The sequence below is a fragment of the Leptodactylus fuscus genome, chromosome 4, assembly GCF_031893055.1.
Source record: "Leptodactylus fuscus isolate aLepFus1 chromosome 4, aLepFus1.hap2, whole genome shotgun sequence".
NCBI lineage: Eukaryota > Metazoa > Chordata > Amphibia > Anura > Leptodactylidae > Leptodactylus > Leptodactylus fuscus.
In genome coordinates, this window is record NC_134268.1 from 117,929,830 (window position 1) to 117,943,706 (window position 13,877).

The following is a 13,877-nucleotide window of genomic DNA, read 5'->3' on the forward strand; positions in this document are numbered from 1 at the left end:
CTTTCAAATTGTATATAAGTGTTAGAATATTATCTTTGTGTTGAATCGTTTCTTTGTTTAGGCTAAAAACTTCAGCCAATCTTTGATTTCTATCATTGTCAGTGAAAATGTCCATTATAAAAAGTTGTATACACCCTTATAAAAATAAATATAAACATCAATTTTGGGTCTCATATAAAGATAAAGCTGTATATAAATTCATGAAAAAGTCAATTCTAGATGCTGAGAAATTGGCCAGGCACGTGAAAAAACCGGAACAAAGGTTGTATGAAACAAAGTGTGATCACAGCCCAGCACTGATATATCAAAAAATATATATATAAAGCTTATTATCTTACTTTTCTGATGCAATGAGACCCAAGAAGTATCCTGGAGATGCACGGAGAACCTTCCGGAGGGTGAGGAGAGAATGGCAATAGATGAATGTCCAGCACTCCGTGACTTCTTGTATAAAAAATACAAACTTTATTCCGGAGACATGCTCCTTTTAAAATCTGGGTGTATACATATCATGTAATAATGCAGACGGTAAGGTAGCAAAAACCGACGCGTTTCGAGGTGCTTCACCTCTTAATCATGGTTTACAAACCAACAAGCATGTATGTATATATATACTGTTTAAAACCAAAGTACCGGAAACCCTCCCGTCTGTATTGAAACGAAACATCCGTTCATTATCTTAATTAAATTACACCTGACATAGACGTTCGTGAAAGACAACACAAAGAAAACACAAAGAAAACTGTGGTTAGCCATTGATTAGCCATCCATGCACTGATTTACAAATAAATACAATTCGAGCTTGTTTAACTGCGAGAAAGTAAAACACCATGGGAAGGATACAGTCTGCTAGTTGATTAAACAATTGTGCATAATGAAACAATAATTAGCTGATCCATTATTAATATCTTCGATCCCCTTTGTTTGTTCATCACTATTTGAAAAATAAAAAAAGCATATGAACAAAAAATGATAAACATACTATACAGAGGATTAATAAATCATCATACAAGTTTTTGTACTTGCATCATTTGAACATCCCATGAATGTACGACCAACACAAAGAGCACGCTCTAACAGGATGTAGAAACTCCGAAGTGCTGAGTATAGCACGAATTCCGCGCATGCGCACTAAAATCACTGCGCATGCGCAGCAGAATATTGTCACAGAGAGGGACATATGTAGCTCTAATATTGTGTGTTTTGTACAAATTCTGCGCATGCGCACTATGTCAACTGCGCATGCGCAATGGAATGTTATTACGAAGCTGCACTTTATGAACAAGGAATATTTGCTCACAAAAGGATTGAAAAGATGTGAAGATCTAAGCTTAACTAAGAAGGAGTAGAGGTGAGTATAAGATATTTATAATATATCATTTATTAATTTTACATGTGAGGTAGTCAAATATCATTGCAAGGAAGGACATCTATAATTGTGATGTTGTGTGATCTGTACAAGTTTTGCGCATGCGCACTGTATCGACTGCGCATGCGCAATGGAATATTATTCCAGAACAGCATCTTGTAAACAGGGAATACCTGTCTACAAGAGTATTGAAGAATATGAAAAATTAAACTTAACTAAAAAGGAACAAAAGTGAGTATGAAGTATTTTAAATTGTTTAGTTTATTTTAAACAATATGTAAATATATGAAATATTAATCAATGATAATACTTTTTTTATGAATTTTTTACATATTTTTACATATGATATAATCAATCTAATAAAAAAATGATAAATCAGTTTTAAAATTCATTCCTTTGGGATATCTGGTTTTCAAATTGAAAATCCATTGGGCTTCTTTCTTTAATAATAAACGTTGCCAGTCGCCTCCCCGTTCGGGTCGGCTGACTGCCTCTAATACATGAAATTTTAATGTTTTGATGTTTCCATGATGAATATCACTGAAATGTTTAGAAGCCCCAGATTTTCCTACTTTGTCATGGTTAAAGATATCTCTAATATGTTCAGCTATTCTTTGTTTTAGCGGTCGGATGGTACACCCCACATACTGTAATCTACATTGTTCACAAATGATTGTATATACTACATGGTCTGAATTACAATTAGTGTATGAATTAATGTTATAAACTTTGGTACTATAATAACTTGAAAAATTCTTTGTCTTTTTTATAAACTGACAAACATTACATCGTGTGCCACCACATCCAAAAAAACCTTTATGAATGTGTGTGTGCTGATCTTCCTTTTTTGATGTATATTGGCTAGGAGAAATTCTATTACCAATGGTACGTCCTCTTTTAGCAACAAAGTTACATCCTTTTGATAGGATATCATTCAAAGTGTCATCCTGTTGAAGAATGTTAAGATTTCTTTTAATTATATTAATGATATTATTGTATTCTCTACTATAAGGTGTAGAAAAAAATAGCTCTCCTGTTTTTTTATCATGAGAGGGATTGATTTTTTTATCCTGTAGCAGAGATGCTCGATTTTTGTTTTTAACCAAGTTGATGGCTCTATTGAGATTCCACTTGGAATACCCACGTTCTGATAATCTAGAACATATGTTATTGGATTCTAGTGTGTAATCAGAATTTTTAGAGCAAATTCGCCGAGCTCTAATTAATTCTCCTACCGGAATTGCTTTTATTGTATGTGAAGGATGAGAACTTGTAGCATGGAGTGTAGTGTTTCCCGCATTGGTTTTTCTGTAGAGTTTCGAAATAACACATGAATTGTGGAGATCCCCCATCAAAGTTACATCCAAAAAATCGATCTGATGTTCATTGAACGATGATGTAAATTTCAAATTGTATTCGTTGTTATTCAAATGGTCGGTGAAGGAATGAGATTGCGACACTTCCCCCGACCATACAATTAAAATATCGTCTATATATCTGCCATAGAACTGTATATTGTTGACGTATGGATTGTTAAGTGAATGTACGAAATATTCTTCAAACCATGCCATGGTCAAATTGGCAAGGCTTGGAGAGAATTTAGCTCCCATAGGGACTCCTTGTAACTGAAGATAATAAATATTGTCAAACATGAAAAAGTTATGTATCAATAAATATTCCATGACTTCTATGATATATTCGTTGAAGTCTTCTGAAAATTTGGAGTATTTATATAAATGATGTCCAAGTGCTGCTATGGCAATATTGTGTGGTATACTGGAATACAAAGATACAACGTCACAAGTTAACCATTTATATCCCGATTTCCAAATAAATTTATCAAAGATGTTCAAGAGATCTTTAGTGTCTTTGATAAAGCCTGGGACTCTCATAGTTAGAGGTTGTAAGATGGAATCCATCCAGGCACCTAATTTTTCATTTAATGACCCAATGCCCGCAATAATGGGTCTGAGCGGCGGTGGTAAAACATTTTTATGTATTTTTGGAAGGCCATGGAATATAGGGGTAATCGGTTTTTTGACTAATAAATAGTCAGCTTCCCTTTCACTAAAAAAACCTCTGTGAACACCCTCTGATAATAATCGGGATAATTTCATAGAAAAAATTGTTGTAGGGTCCTGTTCTAGTTTTTTGTAAGTGGTTGTGTCTTCTAAAATTGTTAAGACACTAGTCTCATAGTCTTGTTTATTTAGTACCACTATCTTCCCCCCTTTGTCAGCCTGCTTAATAATGATGTTTGTATTAGATTCTAGTTCTTTGAGGCAATTTTTTTCAGAAAGTGAAAGATTATGTTTTATCTTTTTTTGTGGATTATTGGCTAGATCGATGAGTTCTTTTTCAATTCTAGTTTGGAATTGTTCTATCACTGGTATCCGTGAAGTTAATGGATAGTAATCCGGGTTGGAAATGTCAACCTCTACTTTTTCAATGTGTCTGTCATGGCTCTGAGTGTTATGCAATGAAGTAAGTTGACTTAGGCATATTTGTTCCTTAAATGATAGATGTTTATATTCATTTGTTATCTCCCAACTCTCTGTCTTATGTGGAACGTGATTGCCTTGGTTCTGTATTGCAAAATGTCTTTTAACTGTAATGGCCCTGACAAATTTATTTACATCCAAAAGGGTGTAAAACAAATTGAAATGATCTAAGGGTACAAAACCCAACCCTTTACTTAAAAGTTTGTAGCATGTTTTAGATAATTTAAAACTAGACAGATTCAGAACACTATGATTGGATGCAATAGTGTTTATTGAAGAAAGATCGTCAAGTCTCTCGGTATGATTGTTCATTCCATTTGTTTCATTCAGGTTTTCCGAGAACTGCGAGTAAGGTATTGAGGGTCTTTTCTTATGTTTTCGCCCCCCCCGGTGTTTTTTCTTTTTGTAATTGTTAGGCGTGAGGTTCCTGGTGTGTCCACTCGAGGAGATAAAAAAGAAGCTGACGAGTCTGTATCAGTTGTTTCAATTTCCCTTTCTGAGGAGCTGAAGGAAACCCTTCTCGGGGTTGTATTTTGTTTGTTATCATAACGTTTCCTCCATGGTCTGTTTCTTTTAAGGATGGATTTGGGAGTGTTGGTTCTATGGTCTCTCCAATTATATATTTGTCCGGATTCATAGTCTTTTAAGTCGCGTTCAAATTTTCTTTTTTTATTATTGATAATGTTATCTTCAAATTCTTGCATATGTTTCTGCAGCTTCTGCCATTCCTCCTTATATGATGTATTCTCCACATGAGGTGAAATCTCTTCCTTAAGTTTGTTCATCTCTTCTTTTAAAGTGGTTAACTTGAGTTCTTCTTGATGTATAATTAATTTCATCAAATTTGCCGAACAATCAGATAGAGTTTTTTCCCATGCAAGTTGAAATTCTGGACCATAGTCTGTGGTGGGAATTTTTTTTAAACGTAATCCCCTTGGTATCATGTTTTTTTCCACATATGATGATAATGTTTTAAAGTCCCACCATACTTTAGTCTCTTTTGACCAAACATCTTTCAAATTGTATATAAGTGTTAGAATATTATCTTTGTGTTGAATCGTTTCTTTGTTTAGGCTAAAAACTTCAGCCAATCTTTGATTTCTATCATTGTCAGTGAAAATGTCCATTATAAAAAGTTGTATACACCCTTATAAAAATAAATATAAACATCAATTTTGGGTCTCATATAAAGATAAAGCTGTATATAAATTCATGAAAAAGTCAATTCTAGATGCTGAGAAATTGGCCAGGCACGTGAAAAAACCGGAACAAAGGTTGTATGAAACAAAGTGTGATCACAGCCCAGCACTGATATATCAAAAAATATATATATAAAGCTTATTATCTTACTTTTCTGATGCAATGAGACCCAAGAAGTATCCTGGAGATGCACGGAGAACCTTCCGGAGGGTGAGGAGAGAATGGCAATAGATGAATGTCCAGCACTCCGTGACTTCTTGTATAAAAAATACAAACTTTATTCCGGAGACATGCTCCTTTTAAAATCTGGGTGTATACATATCATGTAATAATGCAGACGGTAAGGTAGCAAAAACCGACGCGTTTCGAGGTGCTTCACCTCTTAATCATGGTTTACAAACCAACAAGCATGTATGTATATATATACTGTTTAAAACCAAAGTACCGGAAACCCTCCCGTCTGTATTGAAACGAAACATCCGTTCATTATCTTAATTAAATTACACCTGACATAGACGTTCGTGAAAGACAACACAAAGAAAACACAAAGAAAACTGTGGTTAGCCATTGATTAGCCATCCATGCACTGATTTACAAATAAATACAATTCGAGCTTGTTTAACTGCGAGAAAGTAAAACACCATGGGAAGGATACAGTCTGCTAGTTGATTAAACAATTGTGCATAATGAAACAATAATTAGCTGATCCATTATTAATATCTTCGATCCCCTTTGTTTGTTCATCACTATTTGAAAAATAAAAAAAGCATATGAACAAAAAATGATAAACATACTATACAGAGGATTAATAAATCATCATACAAGTTTTTGTACTTGCATCATTTGAACATCCCATGAATGTACGACCAACACAAAGAGCACGCTCTAACAGGATGTAGAAACTCCGAAGTGCTGAGTATAGCACGAATTCCGCGCATGCGCACTAAAATCACTGCGCATGCGCAGCAGAATATTGTCACAGAGAGGGACATATGTAGCTCTAATATTGTGTGTTTTGTACAAATTCTGCGCATGCGCACTATGTCAACTGCGCATGCGCAATGGAATGTTATTACGAAGCTGCACTTTATGAACAAGGAATATTTGCTCACAAAAGGATTGAAAAGATGTGAAGATCTAAGCTTAACTAAGAAGGAGTAGAGGTGAGTATAAGATATTTATAATATATCATTTATTAATTTTACATGTGAGGTAGTCAAATATCATTGCAAGGAAGGACATCTATAATTGTGATGTTGTGTGATCTGTACAAGTTTTGCGCATGCGCACTGTATCGACTGCGCATGCGCAATGGAATATTATTCCAGAACAGCATCTTGTAAACAGGGAATACCTGTCTACAAGAGTATTGAAGAATATGAAAAATTAAACTTAACTAAAAAGGAACAAAAGTGAGTATGAAGTATTTTAAATTGTTTAGTTTATTTTAAACAATATGTAAATATATGAAATATTAATCAATGATAATACTTTTTTTATGAATTTTTTACATATTTTTACATATGATATAATCAATCTAATAAAAAAATGATAAATCAGTTTTAAAATTCATTCCTTTGGGATATCTGGTTTTCAAATTGAAAATCCATTGGGCTTCTTTCTTTAATAATAAACGTTGCCAGTCGCCTCCCCGTTCGGGTCGGCTGACTGCCTCTAATACATGAAATTTTAATGTTTTGATGTTTCCATGATGAATATCACTGAAATGTTTAGAAGCCCCAGATTTTCCTACTTTGTCATGGTTAAAGATATCTCTAATATGTTCAGCTATTCTTTGTTTTAGCGGTCGGATGGTACACCCCACATACTGTAATCTACATTGTTCACAAATGATTGTATATACTACATGGTCTGAATTACAATTAGTGTATGAATTAATGTTATAAACTTTGGTACTATAATAACTTGAAAAATTCTTTGTCTTTTTTATAAACTGACAAACATTACATCGTGTGCCACCACATCCAAAAAAACCTTTATGAATGTGTGTGTGCTGATCTTCCTTTTTTGATGTATATTGGCTAGGAGAAATTCTATTACCAATGGTACGTCCTCTTTTAGCAACAAAGTTACATCCTTTTGATAGGATATCATTCAAAGTGTCATCCTGTTGAAGAATGTTAAGATTTCTTTTAATTATATTAATGATATTATTGTATTCTCTACTATAAGGTGTAGAAAAAAATAGCTCTCCTGTTTTTTTATCATGAGAGGGATTGATTTTTTTATCCTGTAGCAGAGATGCTCGATTTTTGTTTTTAACCAAGTTGATGGCTCTATTGAGATTCCACTTGGAATACCCACGTTCTGATAATCTAGAACATATGTTATTGGATTCTAGTGTGTAATCAGAATTTTTAGAGCAAATTCGCCGAGCTCTAATTAATTCTCCTACCGGAATTGCTTTTATTGTATGTGAAGGATGAGAACTTGTAGCATGGAGTGTAGTGTTTCCCGCATTGGTTTTTCTGTAGAGTTTCGAAATAACACATGAATTGTGGAGATCCCCCATCAAAGTTACATCCAAAAAATCGATCTGATGTTCATTGAACGATGATGTAAATTTCAAATTGTATTCGTTGTTATTCAAATGGTCGGTGAAGGAATGAGATTGCGACACTTCCCCCGACCATACAATTAAAATATCGTCTATATATCTGCCATAGAACTGTATATTGTTGACGTATGGATTGTTAAGTGAATGTACGAAATATTCTTCAAACCATGCCATGGTCAAATTGGCAAGGCTTGGAGAGAATTTAGCTCCCATAGGGACTCCTTGTAACTGAAGATAATAAATATTGTCAAACATGAAAAAGTTATGTATCAATAAATATTCCATGACTTCTATGATATATTCGTTGAAGTCTTCTGAAAATTTGGAGTATTTATATAAATGATGTCCAAGTGCTGCTATGGCAATATTGTGTGGTATACTGGAATACAAAGATACAACGTCACAAGTTAACCATTTATATCCCGATTTCCAAATAAATTTATCAAAGATGTTCAAGAGATCTTTAGTGTCTTTGATAAAGCCTGGGACTCTCATAGTTAGAGGTTGTAAGATGGAATCCATCCAGGCACCTAATTTTTCATTTAATGACCCAATGCCCGCAATAATGGGTCTGAGCGGCGGTGGTAAAACATTTTTATGTATTTTTGGAAGGCCATGGAATATAGGGGTAATCGGTTTTTTGACTAATAAATAGTGGTACTAAATTTTTAACTAATTTTTAAATTTTTGACTAATAATTAGTGGTACTAAATAAACAAGACTATGAGACTAGTGTCTTAACAATTTTAGAAGACACAACCACTTACAAAAAACTAGAACAGGACCCTACAACAATTTTTTCTATGAAATTATCCCGATTATTATCAGAGGGTGTTCACAGAGGTTTTTTTAGTGAAAGGGAAGCTGACTATTTATTAGTCAAAAAACCGATTACCCCTATATTCCATGGCCTTCCAAAAATACATAAAAATGTTTTACCACCGCCGCTCAGACCCATTATTGCGGGCATTGGGTCATTAAATGAAAAATTAGGTGCCTGGATGGATTCCATCTTACAACCTCTAACTATGAGAGTCCCAGGCTTTATCAAAGACACTAAAGATCTCTTGAACATCTTTGATAAATTTATTTGGAAATCGGGATATAAATGGTTAACTTGTGACGTTGTATCTTTGTATTCCAGTATACCACACAATATTGCCATAGCAGCACTTGGACATCATTTATATAAATACTCCAAATTTTCAGAAGACTTCAACGAATATATCATAGAAGTCATGGAATATTTATTGATACATAACTTTTTCATGTTTGACAATATTTATTATCTTCAGTTACAAGGAGTCCCTATGGGAGCTAAATTCTCTCCAAGCCTTGCCAATTTGACCATGGCATGGTTTGAAGAATATTTCGTACATTCACTTAACAATCCATACGTCAACAATATACAGTTCTATGGCAGATATATAGACGATATTTTAATTGTATGGTCGGGGGAAGTGTCGCAATCTCATTCCTTCACCGACCATTTGAATAACAACGAATACAATTTGAAATTTACATCATCGTTCAATGAACATCAGATCGATTTTTTGGATGTAACTTTGATGGGGGATCTCCACAATTCATGTGTTATTTCGAAACTCTACAGAAAAACCAATGCGGGAAACACTACACTCCATGCTACAAGTTCTCATCCTTCACATACAATAAAAGCAATTCCGGTAGGAGAATTAATTAGAGCTCGGCGAATTTGCTCTAAAAATTCTGATTACACACTAGAATCCAATAACATATGTTCTAGATTATCAGAACGTGGGTATTCCAAGTGGAATCTCAATAGAGCCATCAACTTGGTTAAAAACAAAAATCGAGCATCTCTGCTACAGGATAAAAAAATCAATCCCTCTCATGATAAAAAAACAGGAGAGCTATTTTTTTCTACACCTTATAGTAGAGAATACAATAATATCATTAATATAATTAAAAGAAATCTTAACATTCTTCAACAGGATGACACTTTGAATGATATCCTATCAAAAGGATGTAACTTTGTTGCTAAAAGAGGACGTACCATTGGTAATAGAATTTCTCCTAGCCAATATACATCAAAAAAGGAAGATCAGCACACACACATTCATAAAGGTTTTTTTGGATGTGGTGGCACACGATGTAATGTTTGTCAGTTTATAAAAAAGACAAAGAATTTTTCAAGTTATTATAGTACCAAAGTTTATAACATTAATTCATACACTAATTGTAATTCAGACCATGTAGTATATACAATCATTTGTGAACAATGTAGATTACAGTATGTGGGGTGTACCATCCGACCGCTAAAACAAAGAATAGCTGAACATATTAGAGATATCTTTAACCATGACAAAGTAGGAAAATCTGGGGCTTCTAAACATTTCAGTGATATTCATCATGGAAACATCAAAACATTAAAATTTCATGTATTAGAGGCAGTCAGCCGACCCGAACGGGGAGGCGACTGGCAACGTTTATTATTAAAGAAAGAAGCCCAATGGATTTTCAATTTGAAAACCAGATATCCCAAAGGAATGAATTTTAAAACTGATTTATCATTTTTTTATTAGATTGATTATATCATATGTAAAAATATGTAAAAAATTCATAAAAAAAGTATTATCATTGATTAATATTTCATATATTTACATATTGTTTAAAATAAACTAAACAATTTAAAATACTTCATACTCACTTTTGTTCCTTTTTAGTTAAGTTTAATTTTTCATATTCTTCAATACTCTTGTAGACAGGTATTCCCTGTTTACAAGATGCTGTTCTGGAATAATATTCCATTGCGCATGCGCAGTCGATACAGTGCGCATGCGCAAAACTTGTACAGATCACACAACATCACAATTATAGATGTCCTTCCTTGCAATGATATTTGACTACCTCACATGTAAAATTAATAAATGATATATTATAAATATCTTATACTCACCTCTACTCCTTCTTAGTTAAGCTTAGATCTTCACATCTTTTCAATCCTTTTGTGAGCAAATATTCCTTGTTCATAAAGTGCAGCTTCGTAATAACATTCCATTGCGCATGCGCAGTTGACATAGTGCGCATGCGCAGAATTTGTACAAAACACACAATATTAGAGCTACATATGTCCCTCTCTGTGACAATATTCTGCTGCGCATGCGCAGTGATTTTAGTGCGCATGCGCGGAATTCGTGCTATACTCAGCACTTCGGAGTTTCTACATCCTGTTAGAGCGTGCTCTTTGTGTTGGTCGTACATTCATGGGATGTTCAAATGATGCAAGTACAAAAACTTGTATGATGATTTATTAATCCTCTGTATAGTATGTTTATCATTTTTTGTTCATATGCTTTTTTTATTTTTCAAATAGTGATGAACAAACAAAGGGGATCGAAGATATTAATAATGGATCAGCTAATTATTGTTTCATTATGCACAATTGTTTAATCAACTAGCAGACTGTATCCTTCCCATGGTGTTTTACTTTCTCGCAGTTAAACAAGCTCGAATTGTATTTATTTGTAAATCAGTGCATGGATGGCTAATCAATGGCTAACCACAGTTTTCTTTGTGTTTTCTTTGTGTTGTCTTTCACGAACGTCTATGTCAGGTGTAATTTAATTAAGATAATGAACGGATGTTTCGTTTCAATACAGACGGGAGGGTTTCCGGTACTTTGGTTTTAAACAGTATATATATACATACATGCTTGTTGGTTTGTAAACCATGATTAAGAGGTGAAGCACCTCGAAACGCGTCGGTTTTTGCTACCTTACCGTCTGCATTATTACATGATATGTATACACCCAGATTTTAAAAGGAGCATGTCTCCGGAATAAAGTTTGTATTTTTTATACAAGAAGTCACGGAGTGCTGGACATTCATCTATTGCCATTCTCTCCTCACCCTCCGGAAGGTTCTCCGTGCATCTCCAGGATACTTCTTGGGTCTCATTGCATCAGAAAAGTAAGATAATAAGCTTTATATATATATTTTTTGATATATCAGTGCTGGGCTGTGATCACACTTTGTTTCATACAACAGATCGGGTAAGCCAAGAGTGCGCTGAATTCAGCGCACTTTCAGCTTTCCAGCAGTATATACAACTGCCTGTTCGTCAGGCTGTGAAGTGCTGAGTGCACGAAACGGATGTAGCTTGAAATTGTTACTTCCCCTCTTCCTGTGTAAAGTGTTTTAAGAAGGATGAAATAAAGGATCATGATTTTAAATGAAGCACCCCTGTAAGTGCCCTGCTTATTTCTTTTTTTTTACAGAAACAAAGGGGGTTCACCACTGAATCACTTGGCACAAAAAGTTTGGAGATTTTTCTGTTAGATTATGCATACACATTTTGAACTTTCAATACATATGATGATTCTTTGACCTTGTTGGTAAGTTTAGTTTTGTAATACAAGATTCATTGCAGCAAGGGAACTTTATTACATTTGTAAATGCTGCAGCCATTAAATATTTAATCAGAATTGTTTAAGTTCTCCATTAAATGAAGATGAACTAAATTTGTAAATGCGGTAATAGCCAGTTTCATACTCATTTCTATAAATGATGCAAGTCCAGGTAAACAATTGTGCTGGGAGAATCCTGTCGTAAAAAATATATACATAATAAAGCACTATGAAAATAGTAAAACGTGCTACAGGTCAGTAGAGTAGGATTTTTCAAAAGAAAAGTTTTTATTGGTACAAGTATTTTTTTTCACATTTTAACTCCCTATGCTGATCATATGGCCTATTTTCCTGTATGACTCCTTCAGTATCGAAATGTGCTGTGGATGTTTGCTTTATTTTACAAGGGTGAACGTTAAACCAAATTATTTTTGGTTTAATAATTCAATCATTCTGAGCGTATCGACTAAATTACCATATGTACAGATAAATGGATTTTTGCGTTTTATAAGGGTTTTTAGAGCTCTGGTCATGTTGGAAACTGCGAACTATTTTTCTCAGTCTGAGGTAAAGACAGCTTTCTGGGCTGCCTTTTACTAATGTTAGTGAGCCCTGTAAAAGATGTAATATATCATGAACAAGGAGGGTATCATCATTCCCAGACTCCGTATAAAGTGAAAGACACAGCTGTGAAGTCAGAATCAAATAAAGGTTACTGAGATAGGCAAAACAGCGAAAAAATGGCGCTTCTGCTCTTGATTCCCCCCCCCCCCCATGGCATTCACTGTATGGGAATTTTTTTTTATGGGAATTTTGTTTTAATATAAGTTTTGTAGATTGGAATGAGCAGTTTCAGACACAGGGGTACCTAATATGTATGTTTGTTCACTCTAATTATTTATTTTTACTTTTATATGTGTTTTAGGGAAAGGGGGTTGATTTGAACATATATATGTACGGTATGTATATATATATATATATATATATATATACTGGACTATAAGACGCACCCAGGTTTTAGAGGAGAAAAATAGGGAAAAATAAATTTTTAGGCAATAAATGGTAAAATATTTAATATATGGGAGTTGTAGTTTTGGAACAGCTGCAAGGCCACATTGACAGGTGACCCTGCAGCTGTATGGGGATGTATAGGGCGTTTTTTTTGTGGGGCCAGGTGTACTTTTTAGATATACCATTTTGGGAAATGTTTATTGCTTAGATCACCTTTTATTTAATTCAGAGGCAAAACAGAGAGAAAAACCCAGCGGTTTAGCACTTTTGATTTTGACGTTCACTGTACATAAAAATATTAGTAGACCGGGCATTTTCAGACACAGGGATACCTAATGTGTATGTTTCACAGTAATGTTATACTTTTATATGTATTCTAGGGAAAGGAGGTGAACTTTTATTTATTTTATTTATTATATTTTTTTTAAGTGTTTTTTTTTTTTTTTTTACTATTTTATTATCCCCCACCTAGGGGGCTTGAACCTGCAATCATTTGATTGCAAGTCCCATAGACGGCAATACAAGTGTATTGCCGTCTATGGGAGATTCTATACATTACTATCGCGGAGTGTCATAGACCAGCCGCGATAGTAATATATAGCTATGACAGGCCTGGGAGCCTTCATTAGGCTCCCAGCTGTCATCGGAACAGGTCGGCTCCTGTGGCCTCGCCGTGCAGGAGCCGGCCTGCATCACTAAAGGTACGGGGCCGGTGGGGACCGGCCCCGGGGCTAACTGACTGCCGGGACCTGCGGAGGAGGAGCGGATTTGCAGCATGGCCGCGCTACTGCCACCGCTGGTTTTCTTCAGCGGCAGGAGCGTGGCAATCT